Raw genomic sequence first — 18,893 nt, 5'->3', positions numbered from 1 at the left:
TCTGCTGTCAGGGATCGACCCCCTGTGTCGCCCGCACACCCCCTCCACCCGCCAGAACCCCCTTACGCACACAGAAACACACTAACACACACTTCTAACCTTACTTTAACCTTATTCTCAGACCCGTAACCTTTAATGATTAACGATATAGTGACAGTGTGACCGCGCTAACAGATTTATGACCCCCCCCCCCCCCCCCCCAACACACACACACACACACACACACATCTGAAAACTTTCTCTCTCATCATTCATTTCGATGGCGAAAAGTAACCAACAACCAAGAATACATGCCACATACGCAACCATTGGATGCAAACAAAGAAAATAAAGAAAACTGCATTTGGTCCAACTTGTATGAAAGTCGCAGGAAGCCTGCAGGCAAGCCCAGCGGTGCCAGTGGAGATGCGGCGGCCCGATTATCATAATGCCCGACAAAGTGCATGAAGCGCAATTAACATGAGAAAACGCGCAATAACGAGGCGCTTTGCACTGCAAATTCATGAAGATGCGGGGCAGACACGTAATTAGGTCAGTCGCACAATTGGATGCGACTAACAAGATCAAATTAAAGAGGCTGGGAATTATAGAAATCAAATTAGAAATTCGAAGAGGTCCAATACTCTGGATCGAAAAAAACCCTCATTTTTCTCATGTAGATAACTGATTTGGCCCTAATATTACCCAAAAGAGTTGCGTTGAGTGGAATTGGTGATCTATATGCTTCGCTCGAAACAACTGCTTCCACTGACGCAGCGGGCACGTTCACATACATCATGTTGTCATGTGTCAGTAAATAACAAGGGGGGGGGGGGTCATATTACACAAAAAACAGATGCCTCGCCATCGTTTGTGAACATTGCTGAAATGCCGAAGATTTAAGAGTCTAAGTAACAATAGTGCTCATTTATTACACAATTGCTTCTAGGCCACTACTTTGATGTGTGTAGAAATTCAGTATAAGCTGATAAATGTTTTTCCCTCAAATTTGAGAGTGAGTGCATAATTAAAAGTTTGAACACAATACACACGAACCGAGAAAAGTCAAGAAAATACAATTATTCCCATACGAAACTCGTGTGGATTTGTAACGACCACAACTCTGCCAAGTCTGCTTGAAGCTCCCCCTAGTGGACATCTATATAATGCAAGACATGTTGAACATTTGTATGTCTTCATCGTATCATTTTCTAGCATAAAGACGGACAAAGGTTTTAGCCGCAGTATTAAAATGACTAAAAATAAAAGAGACTTTCAAATAGCCTGTAGTGGCATCTTTGCAATATGATGTGTCATATTTAACACCAATGCCACTTCAAACTCTATAAAAGAAGAATAGTTTCCAAAATATTTTTATATTTGGCCCAGTTTCATGTTCCAATTTAATTCTTAGATAGGAAAAATAAAGCAAGACACAGGACTTCATGTTCTTATGCAACGGGCACAACAAATGTAAGAAGCATATTAGGTAATGCTCAAGAGGCATACTATACTTGGCAATGGGTTGAGGAAACATCTTTTAATTAGTCTACAAGAAGACATTTTTTATTTTGCAATTAACAAAATTATTTTATTTATTTATTTATTTTTTAAATCAAACTTAAAAAAAATCTGCCGGTGTCAAGTTATCTTCTACTAAGATGACACTTTATCAACTCATTTCATGAGCTTTATTACACACTTGAACTACAATATTTACAGGAGCTTTAATTTAGGTTGATAACCTTAAATCAAAGACAATATAGAAACATTGCATGGAATTACTAGTTATTATCCAATGCTCATCAAACAATAATTAGCATTTCATTCCAACAATAGTTTAAGTCTGCATGACTAACAAAAGACCCAATAAAATAACAGTCAGTTGCTGTAGATTTTTGGAGAACTTTAGGATTTATTTATAAGGATGATTAGCTATTGTAGGCCACCCGCACAGCGAGCGACGCGGACAAAGCTGACTGAAATGTTGTGCCGCGTGTCTTTTACAGTAATACTTGTCTATATTTATAATTTCCTATGTACCTGTGGCTAGAAAGCAAGGCATGGTAAGTCACGTCATTGCCAACAGCCTGTCAAAAGATCCACACTGTCTACTTATTCTCACCTGTTTCCTCCTCTTTGTGGCCATCAGCTTCTTCTTGAAAATCGCACCATGTTTTTGGGGTTGAGCAAAACTAATACAGTATAGTATGTGTGTTGAGCCTCCAAACCCATTTTTCCATTGCAGTTTCTCTTTTCGCAGTTTCTCCAAGACCCTGAACAGAATAAGCAGTATAAAAGATGGATGGATGGATCAAGGTGCCTTAAACGGGGTACCCAGATTCTGATAATCAGGCCCAATTAAAGCATTTTACACCCACCCGACCCCTTCCGAGCGAAATCAGCAAAGGCATAATTATCGAGATTATCCTGACCGCTTATCCTCTGGTGTGGGGTGTGTTGGGAGGGTTTTTTTTGTTAAACCTTGCATTTTTAGAGTTATCATGTTAAGGGATGACCAAAATAATGTCATACATCCTATTTCCCAGGTATGCATATTCGAGTTATGCTCTATGCAATTTTCCATCACGAATCCCTCAATTTCTTTTCACCCGGAATGAGCGGGGTGAGGGATTGTGAGAAAATCCAGAAGTTGCGAACCCATTCTTGGGTAAAGAATTCAGTAAGCAGCATATCACATGTTTCATGTCAAAGCTCATGCTTCCAAGTGGGTAATTACAGCAGGCAAAATGTCACTTTGGCTTAAAAACATACGGAACAGCTTCATGGTGGGTTAATATAACAAAGGCACTGGCTGTGCAAATATAGTTTGAATATATCACTACCAAAGAGCCAAATGACAGCATACGAAAAAGAGCGATTGAAATCATCATCCAAAAATCTACCCCCCAAGCTTCAAAATCACATCTAATTGAGACTTTCATTGAATGAAAGGGAGTGTGTTCAAGGGCCACCTTGGCTTTTATGACATTGTCAATACTGATAGGCCGCTCCATCTGTACATTTCCACATTAAAGTGGCTCTCCTAAGCAAAGATCAAATAGATCTTCTGAGGAATCCAGCGCAAACCTTTCATTCTGCCTGCCTCCATGGGAGAGAACTTCAAAAGGGTCTCACAATATGGAAATAACCACATGTTTCATTTTATACGGGCCGGGAGGTGGACCTATTTGATCCTGTAGACCCAGGTGACCCCTGCAGCATCTATGCCATGAGAACACAAATTCTTGATATGAAACAAGCGAACCTGCTTTCTGGAGAATTTAGTTGGATGCCATACAAACAGCAATGTATCAGAATTAGTGGAAAACGACATGGCTTTTGTTCGAAAAGGCTTAATTTTGAGGAAAATCTAGTATTTGGGTGGAATAATATGTAGCATTCTCAGTGCAGCATATTTGTTGCTGTAGCAACTTAAATTATTATTATTTTTTTTTAAATATGCTTTACTGAGCATCAACAGTATAGTTTAATACAATGTGTAATACAAAAGAAGGAAATAACAATGCTAACAGTTTATGTATTTAACTATTTATTTATATATACAACAATTATCCCCACCGCGATCCAATCCATTGTGTATAAAGTTGGTGGACATAGCATAAAAAACAAAACAAATAAATGATAAAAAATAACAATAAACAAATACATACAATAAATAAATTAATAATAATATCTATCCATCCATTTTATGTACCACTTATCCTCATCAGGGTCGTGGGCGTGCTGGAGCCTATCCCAGCCGTCTTCGGGCGAGAAGCGGGGTGCACCCTGAACTGGTCGTCAGCCAATCGCAGATTAATAATAATAAGAATGTTTAAAAAAAAGGGGGGAAAAATATAAATGAAAAACATTTTTTTCATCAAATGTCCCACCTTAAAAAGATAGCATTTTTGTGATTATGTCCTGTTTGAGGATTGCACTAGGTAACATATTATGCGTAAATTGAAAAAGTTTCACTTAAAAAGAAGTTACACAAAAAAACACAATTCTGTCCTTTCCCAAATCCTGTGATCGGTGTTAGGCTTATGGCAGAATATAATATATTTCTGATGAAATATAGCATTTTAAACGAAGTATGCCCGCCATGCTTATGGAGTTGTTTGTGGCAAGATTCTGACATGTTTTTGAGTCACTTGATAAAGCTGAATTTTTCAGAAGAGTTGTCAAAAAAAGAAGAAGAGGAGGTATGTCTTGACCTACACCCCATGCACAGCGTTAAACCTTTGGCAAAGTTTAGCATTTTTAGCTCAGCATGCCTGCCCTGTTTGTGGTAGGACTCTAGGTACCATATTTTGTACATAATTTTAAAAATCTTAATTAAAAAAATATATAAAGGTTAACAAAATTGTCCCAAAAATAGCACCCTTGTAACCAACACAAAGCAAATGTAGTTTTGTTGTGGTGGTAAGATTGGAACACATTCCCCCCCTAACCTAGAAAATAAAAATGACCATTTTTTTAAAAATGAGAAATTTCTCCAAGGGGTAATTTGTGGTAGGACTCTAGCTGACAGTTTTGTAAGACTTGAAAAAAACTGAATTTAAAATATCTGAAACCCTACACCTGATAGAATTATGCTAATGAAAAAAAAAGTATTGCGGAGGAAAGCGGAATAGAAGGTGGATGGACTGATAGATGGATGGAAAAAACATTGCATTATGAGCTTAGCATGCATCTTGCAAGACCATGTTGTATTTTAACTTCCTGCAAAACAAACGTCCTGCACAGGATGACGACAAATTTTTTATTTATCACAGCATGTCGTCCATGTTTGTGGTGTTTTTTGTAGCTGAACATAGTTTTTGGGTGTGATGCATTTTGAACATGTAAGCCCAGTTATACTCTTTATCCTGGAAACTAGTCAAGTTCAAACTAAACAATATCCTCGAAACTTCTCCTGAGGAAATATGAAAGACGCATAGATTACAGTTTTCTTTTCTTGACACATTTTCCAATGTGGATTGATTGAACCCAAAGCAAAGTGCCCACAATAGCAATAAACAAAAGTCGAGAATACAGTATGTGTTTGTGTGGGCGAGAGCTTAGATTCCTATCTCTTGATTACACTGTTGGTATGTCTGCACGCACTCCCGTTTTCACATTCCTTGTTTTCTTTTTATGATCCTCAGAAGTGACCACACTAGGACACGACTTTAGCAAAGAGAAGAAGTCCCTTCCAGTAACAACAGCTCCACATCTTATGAGTCCGTCCGTCCATTACAGATGGTTAGTTATATCGACCGTGTCCCGCTTCTTTCACAGTGCATTAAAGTCTGATTGAAAAGCCGTGGCTTGAATGTGTGCGGTTGCTTAGAAGTGAAACTTATTTCCTCTGCACGAGGGCCAAGAATACCACAAATTTTAAATCATGAGGTCCCCAGTTGTCGCACAAACGTATCACATTAGCACAGTTTCGGGAAGACCATGAATTGCCTCTGGATAGTTTCTGATGCCAAGGTGAGTGGACATTTATATAATGCAAGACATGTTGCCTACCCCGGGGAACATTTGTATGTCTTATGCCAAGGTGCGTACTTGAAAAATGCACAATGAATTTACACATTTGGGAATCACACAATGCATGAATGTTTTGGCAGCATTAACATCACATCTGTGCGTCCTGCAGAAATAAAGGCAATATGCCAAATGCTAGTCCACATGCTTTTGCCTCAATCGCTTAATGATGCACAGTCAATTCCACACAATCGACAAATTCTTTAGGATGTTATTACGTCCATAAATATTAGATAGATTTAGGCTCAGAAAAAAAAACATTCAGTGTTTCCGATAAGAAATTTGTGTTTGGGAAATTATTTGTGTTGTAACCATGCTTCATGGCAATAAATATACAATTGGAAAACCTGTGGCAGCATGGTGGACGACTGGTTATCACATCTGCCTCACAATTCTGAGCAGCTCGGGTTCAAATCCGGCCCCGCCTGTGTGGAGTTTGCATGTTCTCCCCCGTGCCTGCGTGGGTTTTCTCCGGGTACTCCGGTTTCCTCCCACATCCCAAAAACATGCACGGTAGATTAATTGAAGACACTGGTTGGAATGAGCCCTAGTGCCATCTACAAATGGAAGGTCAAGTTCGAGATAATGGAGGATGTAAGAGACAGGCCACGAAGAAGGCAACACCCCAAGAACACGATTTCCTCACAATGTCAGCACTTAGGTACGTGTGCTGTCTTCTATAGATTTACAGTCAAGGCTTGCAGTACGATACAGCCACCTGGATAGCTATTGTACTCATCTGGCTTTACTTCTTATTGTAAAACTGCTTCATCGACTGAGGTTTTGCTGTGTGAATTAATAAACATGTTAGTTATGCTTTTCTTTAAATGCTAGTCACATTATATTCAAACATAAAAAAAGTATAATAATAATTTATTATACTCTTTTTTTTTTTGGTTTGAAAAACAAACTTGACAATTAAGGCCATAAGCGTGATGGATCACAGTCTTCTGGGATGTAAGTGGTTGTGTGACTACAGTGTTAGTCACATCATTAAAGCCAAAATGGTGTTCACAGTACAAAACCATTTACAGGAACCCATCATGTCTCGGTGGCTTTGTGGTCTGACACACATGCCACATACACTAATGAGCCAACAGTTTGATCCAGGCTTATGTAGTTAATTAGGACAACCCTAACATGGAGATCTCCTTTACCCAACATTCTGTTGTCTCTCTTAAAAAACATTTGTGTTCAGAATACCTTGGTTAACCAGATACACAGATTGTCACGGTGCTAATATTACTAATGTGTTTTGTGTTAGCAGCAACTCAGTTTCATCAAGGAAATTCATGGTTTCAATTTAGTTTAAAGTTCTATTCAGTGTTCTCATCAGCCATGGTGGTCTACCAAGACGTTTCGTCCCTGTGGTTGGTCTGAATTGATTCACATGATTCAGGCTATGTCTGTCAAGATGGAGATGTTTTGGGAAACAGTCCTGTCCACACTAAAACACCAATAATCAGGCCCAATTTGAGCATTCCCACCCCCCACTTCCGATCAAAGTGAGCGTGAGTATCCTGTGGTGTGTTAAAGAGTAATTTTTCCTCCTTGGTCTGCTCTGAACACAATCAGGGCAGACAAAGGTACATGTTAAACCTATTCGATATTTACAATCACAAATCCTTCTGTGTGTGGTCACCACCGAGTTGGGCAGAGCCACAGACTTTGTGACTGTGACGTGAAACAGAAGGCTAGCCAATTAGGACGCGACCTAAATATGACACAATTAACCATTTTTTGCTCTCAAGTGACACAATTCGGATATACAGTACATACATATCTGATATCTGCCAATGGGAGTACAGCGTAAACATGCCTATAGGTTATACCCCGTTCAGGGTGAGCATAATGTCATCGAAATACAACGACTGGTGACGTATACACAACTTTGTCTGCCCCAACAACTAATATAAATGCATTTTTTTTTTTAAAACACTCACTGTAAATCTAAGCTACAACATGGGCATAGACAATTAAATATGGTCTAAATATGCTACATTAGGCTATGTTTACACTATGTTCCCACTAGCCAAGGCAGCCCCCGTTTCAGGTCACCATGGATTTTGAAATTTAGATGTTACCTGTGAAGACTACATTTCTATATTAGTTAGAGGATTTGGGGTGACATGAGGCAAGGCCGAAAAAACGTTTGTGAATTCGGCAAAAACATTTCAGTGAGGATAGGCCCTCAGCGTGATCATGTTTCTTCTGCTTTTGATTTTTGAGTTGCTTTCCCTGCCACCCTTTGTTCTACCAGTCTCAAACAATCAAGTGCATCATACAATTGACTTTATCTAATGTGGTTTATTTCATATGACAAACACTCGCGATGGTTTGCCTTTCTATTGGAGGACTTTTTCTTTTTAAGATGCAGACCAGTTTACCCTTTAAAAGTCATGTGTAAAAAAAACATTAAAAAAAAAACAACATTCACTGATAAATTCATATTTTTGTTACACTAAGAAAATAGAATTGTGCGGAAATTTTTTGAAGTGACCGAAATGTTGAATTTCCTATATATCTTTTTATGTAAACTGGTTATCAGTATATTAATTAGAATTCGATCAAACATAGACAACAGTATTTGTTTTGTGATTAAGTAACAAAACATGATGAAAGCGGTCATATATAGCTATTAATCAATATTTGTTTTCTGTGCATGTTATTAGTTTTTGTCCAGACATCACTTGTGAAAATGATTTTTACTGTAAAATTTCTACTCTAGAACAATTCTTACATACAAAAGTAAGTATATAGTATATAATTGCTAACTTGTCTTTTAACAAAAATGTTTTTGAAAAAAAAAAACCTCCAGTGGAGGTCAAAAGTTGATTGGGGGTAGTAGATCATACCCATCTAGTGACAGCTTACAGAAAAATAATAATTATCATTCCTATGATTATCATTCCAACTCCACCCCAGTGTGCTCCACATCTTTTAAAAAATGCAAAATAGAGAGAAGATTGATTTATTAATGACTTGAAACAAACCTTAGGAGTCAAATTGACATGTTACAGCAGCATTGTAAAAGAAAGTAAAATGCTTATCTATGAGATCAAATATGTGAGGAAAAAAACAATTATAGAAAAACACTAAGATAAGGGCTTATGTCTCATGTTGTGAGGAATGCCAAGAAATAAATGGGTTTTAAGGTGAGTTTTAAAAATGGACCGCGAAGGGAGTTGTCTAATGTGCACTGGGAGATTATATTCCATTGTTTGGGACCAGCGACAGAAAAAGCTTTGCGCTTCTGCTTAGACTCTGGTACCTCCAGGAGCAGCTGGTCAGCTGACTTGAAGCACAGGGCAGGAGGGTAGGGATGGAGCAGCTTAGAGAGGTAAGGCGGCCAGAGACCATTTCGACATTTAAAAACAAATTGCAGAATCTTAAAATGAACTCTAAAAGTACACAGGCAGCCCGTGGAGGGAGGCCAGAAGGGGAATTATGTGCTCCCTCTTACGTGTTCCAGTAAAGAGTGGCCACATTTTGAACCAACTGGAAATGTTTGAGGGAGGACTGGCTGATTCCAAAATAAAGTCCATTACAGTAATCCATCTGAGATGTGATGAAGGCATGGATTACTGTTTCAAAGTGCTACTATGTAAGAAAATGCTTCACCATTGCTAGCTGCCTGCGTTGAAAAAAAGGTTGACTTAACTACCACACACCAATTTGTCAATCCAATTTAAAGCCCAAGCTTGAATCTATTTCCTTAACTCTAAAATCACTACAGTAATTTTATTATTATTCATTACATCCAACTGGGATATACATACACTGTATTAATAGCAGTCTATAGGCAGCAGAAATTTGGGTCCTTTACAGTAATGCATTTTTTGTTGTTGTTGTTGTTTGAAACAATTCTGCAGATCTGAACATTGGACCTGAAACAAAGGCATGTTTCATGTGCATGAATTTTGTTGAATTTACTACATTTTTTCCTCATAGATTTATTGTTGCAATCTCATTCAAAAGACTGCTCCTATTTTGAGGCTGTTCTGTTTTTTCAAGCAATTGCTCGATTTTCTTTTGTACTCCTGAAGTATATCCACCAATTATTTAATCTAAACAGGAGTATATAAAGTATAAGATAATAACACTGTTCTTCACAGTACTGTATGCACTTTTATCCACAAAGATTATTTCCGTAACTATTTGATTGATTGGCTGTGACTACACGTGTGACTTGAAATTATGTGATCCCTCAGAGTGTGTGTGTGTGTGTGTATTATGCATTTTGTGGTGTGACTTGTTCTTGTGGTTAATGCCCCCATGCCCTGTGTTCCTGATGAACCACCTTGAAATGAAATCACCGTCCTATTTCAACTCATCAGCAAAATCCCAGAATCCTCTAAAAACTGCAATTTTCCTTGTGTCTCACGTGTGCGTCTGTTGACTGGTGTTTTTTAATCCCACTTTGGAAGGCTGGACCCAATTAGGGCTAATATCAGCCCAATCAATCCTGTCTTTCTAGAAGATGATTGCATGCCCTGTGACATCTTGAGCTACATATAGCAGAATTTAGCCCAGATGACTTTCAAAGTGCTTTCATCCAGCCAGGCCTAAAAATAAAATGTGGGCTTTATCCCACAATCAACGATGATTATTGTCCCAATCTAAACTAAAGGTTCATCAATCAATAGACAGAACCCCTAGTGTGGCTCTGTGAAGACTGGTCTTCAAGTACTAGAAAGTACGAGCCATTTAAATCCACATCTTAGCGGTTGAAGTTGACCAAACATTTCTAATCAAAACCCCATTTGTTTTACCACAAAATGTGCTCATATATTATGATTGGCACAAGAGTCTGCTCATCTCTGTTTTTTCAACTGAATATTGTTTGTTCCGTGGCTCCTGTTTAAAAGCTTTAGACAGTTGATGACTTAATACAAGGTTTTTATTATCACCAGACATGCAGCGCAGTTCCTGGATGCACTCTCCATGCGAGTTTGTGGAGGAAAAATCTTCATAAAATGTCAGGAGAATTAAAATCTTTAAAAGCATTCATTTAGGCATTATGTATCTGCAGAAGACATTTGTGGTTCATAAATCTTATTCATCCTGTCATCTCAAGTTTTTGAACCAGAATATACAGAAGGCTTTAAATACACCCCAACATTGTCAAAAGTAATGGCACAATGGTCTATTACACAAGTCTTGAAGCAAGAGGTCCCAAACATTGGTTGCTATGCAGGGGAGCCTGAATACAATCAGTTTTGTTTGGATTTCAAAACTATTTGTTCCATGGCAAATTATGGAAATATAAAGAGTCTGTACCAGGGTTAAAATGTCACACTCTTTAAACTAGGGCTGTCATGATCTAATCGTTTTAGAATCGATTATCCTACAGCTATTTAGTTGAGCAATGCCCCCCAAAAAAAATCTTTATTATTATTTTGTTTTAATAGTAACATGCATTTTATTCTTATTTATGAGGGCTGGATCCTTAAACTACGTATGTTGGTACTGAGTGTATGTTATAAACTTTATGTTAAGAATTTGAGACAACAAAATCAACCTTTGCTAAACAGTTAGCATTCGCGATTAGCATTAGCGTGCTAGTGATTACCATTTTAGGTGGGGAAAAAACACACTAAAAACCATTCAGCTCACTCATACATCATGTTATATGTACATTACACATCCAACTGTGTCTTAAAAATCACTTACAGAAGCTCCTCTGTCATTTTTGGCTGAGTTTATCAGTAGCCAAACCTTGTGTCCATCTTCAATAAATGTCTCTGTGAAACATCGGTTCCGGCGGCGCCAAATAGCTTCCGGTAGCAACCAGTTTTTCTTTTTGGGTTCCATGGGAGCTTCGCGGCAGAAATTCTGCGTCGACCTGTTTTTGAAGTTATTCCGTTTTTTTCCAGCCCTAGTTTAAACTTTTCGAGCAGTAACATTTTAACATTCTCAGTGGTCATAGTGGTTATAAGACGTGAACCACTGTAAGAGGTCTTTTAAATATTTGTATCAATTTGTCAATTAAAGCCTGTCACCTCTGCAAAACTGCTATTAAAACAAAAAAACAAAAAAAAGCATACTATAATAATAATATCCATCCATCCATTATCTGAGCTGCTTCTCCTCACTCGGGTCGCGGGCGTGCTGGAGCCTATCCCAGCTATCATCGGGCAGGAGGCGGGGTACACCATGAACTGGTTGCCAGCCAATTGCAGGGCACATACAAACAAACAACCATTCGCACTCACATTCACACCTACGGACAATTTATAGAGTTGTCAATTAACCTACCACGCATGTTTTTGGGATGTGGGAGGAAACCGGAGTGCCCGGAGAAAACTCACACAGGCACGGGGAGAACATGCAAACTGTGACAGGGCTGTGTTTTAGCCCCGCCCACAAAATCAGGAAAATTCAAACGGTGAAAAAGATGCTTCAGCTATATCTCAACAATTCAGCACTATAATGTTTTTCTGCACTTTAATTTCTTTAGAAACAAAACAAATATCTGCTTAGAGCCTCTTTAAGGAACAATTATGACAATTTAAAGAAAAATGAAATGAGTATTCTATTCCATTATTGTTTTGTTGTTAATTCACACGCTTAAAAACTTTTTGATGGTCTCGTTTCCTTTTCATGCAGTGGACGAGTTCATCTTGTGGGCATGTGCAGACTTCAGTCAGAGAAGATGGCAAAAAACTGTGACTAATGTGCTTAATCCACAGCGACAACAGTGACACAAATTATCCTTTCCATCACAAAGATGAGAGTATTTATTAAGTAAATACTTGAAAATTAGTAGTTATTAAATGTGGATTAATGTTCTTATCAATGAGAGTAAAAGCATTGAGATGATTCAATTCTTAGATAAAGGATTTTAAGGCTTTATCTAGCTCAGAAAATAGGGGATGTTTATCAAATTCACAAGTGGATGACAAACATTGATATTCAAAATCTTTGGTGATGAGTATTATTCATTGGAAAGGGTGAAGAGGAATATATACAAATGGTATCTAGTCATTTAAGCTATAAAATCATTGTAATAGATTTCAAAAGAGGATGACGTGGACATGGAGTCCCCCCGTGACTGGGTTTGCCTTTCCTCCAAAAATGACTAAATACACCCCCGAGTAAAGTCATAATTCCAGTAAATATTTTATGAAAAAAATGTTCCAGGCCATAAACATAAAACCCTTCCTATTTCTGTGCGTCGCGGTTGTAACTTTGAAACCTCGTATGTTGGGACCATCGTAAACATAGCGCGCCGTCTACTGTAACTCAGTGTGTCCCAGGATGTGTGTGTATGTCTGATTTAGGTTCATAAACACATGAAAAATACATGTTAGAACAGTAGACTTCATTGTGCTTCCGCCTCAGACTGTACGACTGTATAAGTCCATAGGAGAGTTTGATTGAATGTGACACAGAACACACTTAACCATGAACCCGAAATGTGTTGAAAGGGTGTACGAATGATTGTTATCTTTGTTTTTGTTTCTCACCCTCATGGTTTTAACGGCAAACTTATCAGCGTACCAGAGGGATGTGAACATGGCAGCAGCGCCTGCCTCAGAAAAATCGTATCGCTGTTCTTTGCCGGCCCATCATATCCTCTCAACACCTCCGCTAGATGTGTTTAAACAGCAGGAGGGATACGGAGAAAAAAATGAAAGGGATTCTTGTCTTGAAAAGAACATCTTATCCCAAGTCGACCCGAGCGCAGCGTCTCGTCCGCGGCGGCTGTCAGTCACGTCCCCCGGCTTGGCCTGTGCTCTCGGAGGTCAATAGAATCCAAAGAAGCACGCCTGTCTTCCGCTTGACTCCGACTGTGTCAACAGGCCAAGCGCGAGGTTTAAATTTCCTTCACCTGCGCCTCTGTGAAGTGGCGCCAAAAAATGATCACGAGCGGCGGCGGCGGCTTGTGCGCGCAGTCGAAGTGTTTGTGTTGGAGGGAACGATCAAATGTGTGCGTATGTGTCAGATGCAAAGTGCTGAAACATCGTTTTTCCGGGAGTGTCTTGATTGTGTGTGTCAAGGAGAGCATTGTGTTATCACGCCATGAAGGCCACATTGTCGGCCAATGTTGCGTAGAAATAATAGCTCTCGTTTGCTCTGATTTTTCTTCCCGGCGGAATGTTTCAGTAATTACCTTGATATTTGGAAAGACGAGTGTTGAAAAAACAAGAACATCTGGCATCAACGGTAATTTTTGCTTGAAATATCAAAACCAAGATTTTGAACGCGACAGTTTTCTGGTTATTTATGTTCTTTAAGTAGGCCAAAAGTGCCAATGTTTTTTCTTTTCATCAAGATGGATTTTAGCATGTTTGCACTTCTTTTTCTTCAAACAACCTCTCAAACTTTTCTTATTCATCAGTTAATTAATCAATTGGCAATTTGGCATTTGTGTTAAACCTGTTAATTTCAGCTGATTTTTAATTCTTCATCCTATGAAGATATTTTTGGACAATTTTATGCATAGGGTTTAAGATCGCTGCCTTGGGATATTTAGCCAGAGAACTTTGGAACTATTTAACATTGGACACTTTCCATAGGAATAAATAAGGATTGTTTTTAAAAAATTATTTCGTAGTATCCCAGTGTCAAGGAACTAACTATATTGAAGTGAGTTGATGAGGTTTATTTTGACAAAAGTAGTGCTTTGCCGCCATGTTGTGGCATCTGTTGGCAATTATAATTCTTTTTAGATGGGCCGCCAATTACTTGATTACAGGTTTTTGCTATTCGCAGCAGGGCTCAGTCCCTAACGCTGTATATTGGTACCTTGAATTACAAGTGCACCAATTTACGAGTATTCTGAGTTACCAGCCATCGCCGAGTCGATTTTGTTTGCTTTGTGTTGCGAGATAAAATTCCTGATACAGCCCACGCTAGATGACAGCAGGGACACACAATGGTTCAGTTCGGCATTTATGCTTTCAGTTGCTTAATTCAGCATAGCAGCTTGAAATCTGATATCTTCATTCGATAAAATAATTTGGATCTGCCGATGCGAGCGCAGCATAACCACATAGATCGGTTATACCCGTCAATATGAGTTTGACGTTTACGAAATGCACCAACAACAAACAAACAAAACACTGTAACACAAACACCTGATGTAAGTCCAACAAAAGCACAGACAAATGAATGTTACATTAGAGGTGTGCCCATCATTAAATAGGGAAAGTAATTGCTGACGACAGCCAGCGGAGTAATGTGGAGGTTATTATTTAAATCAGTGAGGGGGCGGCACGTGGCAGCTCAGGCCAACTTAATAGTATGTAACATATTTATATTATTTACTCTATGTATAATTGTTTACGTCCGTGTTGTTACTGCCCAGTTGTGACGCTTGTGGAGTTATTTATGTCTGCACATGTTGGTTGTTTCATGTGTTTTGTGAGTGGAAACACAGCCATATGAGTCACTTGAAAAGTAAAATAAACAGGCAGAAAATCAGAATTGGGCATAAGTGAGTGACTTAATTTCATATTTGTGTTTTAACTGAAGACTACTTTTACACAAGTTGGGGTCATAAAATGTTGTTTCGGTGTGGCTACAACACTAAAAAAACATTGCAGTGTGGATAGGGCCTCAGCTTGATCTCATTGGCCATTTCTTCTGCTTTTGTTTGTTGAGTTGTTTTGCACGCCTGCCTTTGTTCCACCTGTCTCAAACAATCGAAAGCAATTAAGTTTGTCTGATGTGGTTTATTTCTCCCTCTATCGCTACGAGATGTTTTCAATTGAAAATGTTTATGTATGTGGTTAACACCAAGTTCGAACAAGCCGCGGACTCCATGATTGAGATGTGAAAAAGAACACAGCCAATTAGGAAGCTAATGATGTTACCTCACGCAAACAGAGGAACAATTAGAAACTGTAATGAGTGTTTGTATAACATGACGAAAAATTATAATAATAATCATCACCACCACAATAAAGAATGACACGGAAAACCGTTTGCAACCCCAATCTAGTTACCAGAAAAGCTAACAGTTAGTCTCGCCACCATTTCGTCTTCTTTTACTAGTGTTTCCACGCTATTTGCAAAATAGAGACCTAGGCCTGCTGTATATATCAAAAATCCACAAGTAATTGATTAAAAGTAATTACTTTTCAATTACACAGGGCGATGGCCTGTGCAAGTGAAGTTCCTCCTCTCATCTCAGAATAGTTTCTTTTTTGGCACAAGATTGCACCCAATAATACTTTTATATTGGACAGATCTTTGGCCTGAGCACAAAAAGAAAAAATAAGTGTTTTTCAGTTTAATAACAGAGGAAAGGCTGTGTTGGTCATTTTAACTACACCACACACTATAAGAAGTGTTTGTGGGGTTTTACACATTTTAAAGTGTCTCCAAAGGCTTCATAGGCCCACAGTTTACAAAACTCAATGATATCCCGTAGTCTAGACCCCATATCCGGTCAAGGAAAAACTGAGAAACCCATTTTGGAGAGAGAAAAAAAAAAAACCTTGAGAAGGTATCACAGATGGAGGGATTCCCCTTCGAGGATGACCAGGCTGTAATGGATGCCGAGTGCAGGGCAACCTTAATCACTTGATATAATGCTATACAATGTTAGTTTAGACGGCATGAGTGTCCATTTAATTAAGTGAAGTGCTACGGGTAAACATCTGCGCAGAAGGGGTTAGCCTCAGAATCTGTCCAGGTCCATCGATGCAGAATTCTCCACAGCAACAGCCTCATTTCACTCATCGCCACCTAGCCCTTTCTCTAAGCAGTTATTCCTATGGATGTTTTCCACTTTTGAAAATTGCCGGAAATTTGGCAACCCTACATCCAAGTTTGTGGCGAAAGTCCTTTTCTGTTTCTGCATGACTGGAGTCACGTGCACAAAGCAAGATGGATCGAGGCCTCACAAATGTTCTTTTGGATGGACAAAAATTCCCACAGACACTTTCAGATCACACATTTTGTGGAAAGTCTTCCTGGAAGAGTAAAAACCAATAGACCAAATCCGTAATTTCTTCCATTTTTACTTGCTGTTGGGATAATGACCCGGTGTCCCAATACTTTCGCACATTATAGGGCATATGATCACGTGTCTGTCCTATCGTGATTTGCTAATGGAATACACACACTTTTGTGGTGCTTCCAGTAGCCACTAAAAAAATGAGAGGCCTTTGAGGAAACGTGCCAGTGGTTCTCGTCACTATATTTATATTTGTCCCTGTCTGCCTGTGGTGTCTTCATGCTCTCAATAAATGTCTCTCACTGTCATTTTTTTCTTCTTCTGATGGATATGATGATTCTCTGTGGCTTAAATGCATTTGGAATTGAGACGAACTCAAAAGATTAGGGGTTTGTCTACCGCAGCCTGTAAGGTCTCCTTTATAATAGCAGCAAAAAAAAAATAAAAAATTTAAATGCATGAATTTTATCCTTCTGTGCATAAATTATACCAACCTCCCTCCAAAGGTTTATTACTCTTTAATCATAAAACAAAACAATGGATATGGTGAGAATCATGAGATTATGCAAACTGTAAAATATTTTATTTTTTGTTGTTTAACTAATGTATTTACATATTTTTATCTATTCCAATATTGTTAAAACTATTGCAAAAAACAAATCTCACGACAGTAGACAGCCGTTTGAAAAGCGGTTTTCTTCGATCTATGCATCAGTCACGAGAGTTCAGCCTTTCTATTCTTTACATTACATTTTTTAATGACAAAAAAATAAATAAAATATCATTTAAAATAAAATAAAATCATTGTTCATCCATTTGAAGTCATGATTCTAGATTTGGTTTAATAAATATTATATATTCCAGAGGCGTAGTCTATCAATTTTTCTGGAAACAATGCACAACTTGTTCCAGGACAAGCGGGACAACCTACAGCCTCACGACAAACCATTTGCCAAAAATCCCAAAGGTGACTAAGGCTACCGCAGGCCTATTCTATAAGCATGTCACAAATGGAGAAACTGCAGAACATCATGGCACGCTTAAATCATGTGATAAAGCAGTGCGGTCACTTCAAAGAACTTTCATTATCCGGCTTTGCTACTGGCCTTTCGTCGGCCATCTTGGTATCTTCTTCTTTTCCTTTCAGCTTGTATCGTTAGGGGTCACCACAGCATGTCATCCTTTTCCATGTAAGCATCTTCCTGCATCCTCCTCTCGAACACCAACTGCCCTCATGTCTTCCCTCACGACATCTATCAACGTTCTCTTTGGTCTTCCTTTAGCTCTCTTGCCTGGCAGCTCCATCCTCATCATCCTTCTCACTATTTCTCCTCTGGACGTGTCAAAACCATCGAAGTCTGCTCTCTCTGACTTTGTCTCCAAAACATCTAACCTTGGCTGTCCCTCTGATGAGCTCATTTCTAATCTTATCTTCCACGATCTAGCCACTTCCAGCTCTGGTTCCTGTTGTCTCTTCAGTGCCACTGTCTCTAAGCCATCACGGCTGGCCTCACCACTGTCTTATAAAACATTGCCCTTCATTGCCATAGCAGAATCTCTTCTGTCACATAACACACCTGACACCTTCCTCCACCCGTTCCAACCGGCTTGGACCCGTTTCTTCACTCCCTTAACACACTCAGTATTGCTCTGGACTGTTGACCCCAAGTATTTCAAGTCCTCCACCCTTGCTATCTCTTCTCCTTGTAGCCTCACTCTTTGCCCTCCACCCCTCTCATTCATGCACATATATTCTGTCTTACTTCAACTAATCATTCCTCTCCTTTCCAGTGCATGCCTCCATCTCTCTAACTGTTCCTCCACCTGCTCCCTGCTTTCAATGCAGATCATAATGTCATCTGCGAACATCATGGTCCATTGGGATTCCAGTCTAACCTCTTCAGTCAGCCTATCCATCACCACTGCAAACAGGAAGGGGCTCAGGGCTGATCCCTGATGCAGTCTCACCTCCACCTTAAATTCCTTGTCACAATTACAGTACATCTCACCACTGTTCTGCTGCCCTCATACATGTCCTGTATTATTCTAACATACTTCTCTGCCACTCCGGACTTCCGCATCCAGTACATCATCTCCTCTCTGGGTACTCTGTCATAGGCTTTCTCTTGATCTACAAAGACACAATGTAGCACCTTCTGACCTTCTCTGTACTTTTCCATCAACATCCTCAAGGCAAATAATGGAATGACACACTAGCACCCACTGTTAAGAGACCAAGACCTGAGAAGAATAGCAAAATAATTTTCCGCGTCTTATATTACCCCCCAATTTTTTCATTGTATAATCTGAGTACTGCTTTTTCATGCGTCAATATCACAAGGAGCCTCGCCTGCCTGTTCGACCGACCTCTACTGGAATCTTCCATCAAGTTGGCTGGTGGCCAACGCTAGCTACTCCTCAGCAAACATGGCGCCCTCGAAGGAGCTGTTTGGCAGCACCTTGTGGT

At 39.1% G+C, this 18,893-nt stretch overlaps 1 protein-coding gene across 2 annotated transcripts in view; it reads right to left on the bottom strand.

Moving 5' to 3' along the window:
- trabd2a (TraB domain containing 2A) overlaps positions 1–11,280 on the bottom strand; it is a 75,611-nt gene extending 64,331 nt beyond the window's left edge. Inside the window, exons 1-2 of one of the 2 annotated variants that reach the window (XM_061747650.1) lie at positions 11,191–11,279; positions 2,105–2,255 (exon numbers count right to left, since the gene is read on the bottom strand). The gene's annotated coding sequence lies outside the window, so the exon portion shown is untranslated. Of the gene's footprint in view, positions 1–2,104; positions 2,256–11,190 lie in introns of both variants that reach the window. The other variant, XM_061747651.1, reaches the window with a different exon arrangement.
- Positions 11,281–18,893: the final 7,613 nt, after the last annotated feature.

Source organism: Phyllopteryx taeniolatus, chromosome 15, assembly GCF_024500385.1.
Source record: "Phyllopteryx taeniolatus isolate TA_2022b chromosome 15, UOR_Ptae_1.2, whole genome shotgun sequence".
NCBI classification, from domain to species: Eukaryota; Metazoa; Chordata; class Actinopteri; order Syngnathiformes; family Syngnathidae; genus Phyllopteryx; species Phyllopteryx taeniolatus.
This window is presented reverse-complemented; position numbering and strand designations above follow the sequence as displayed.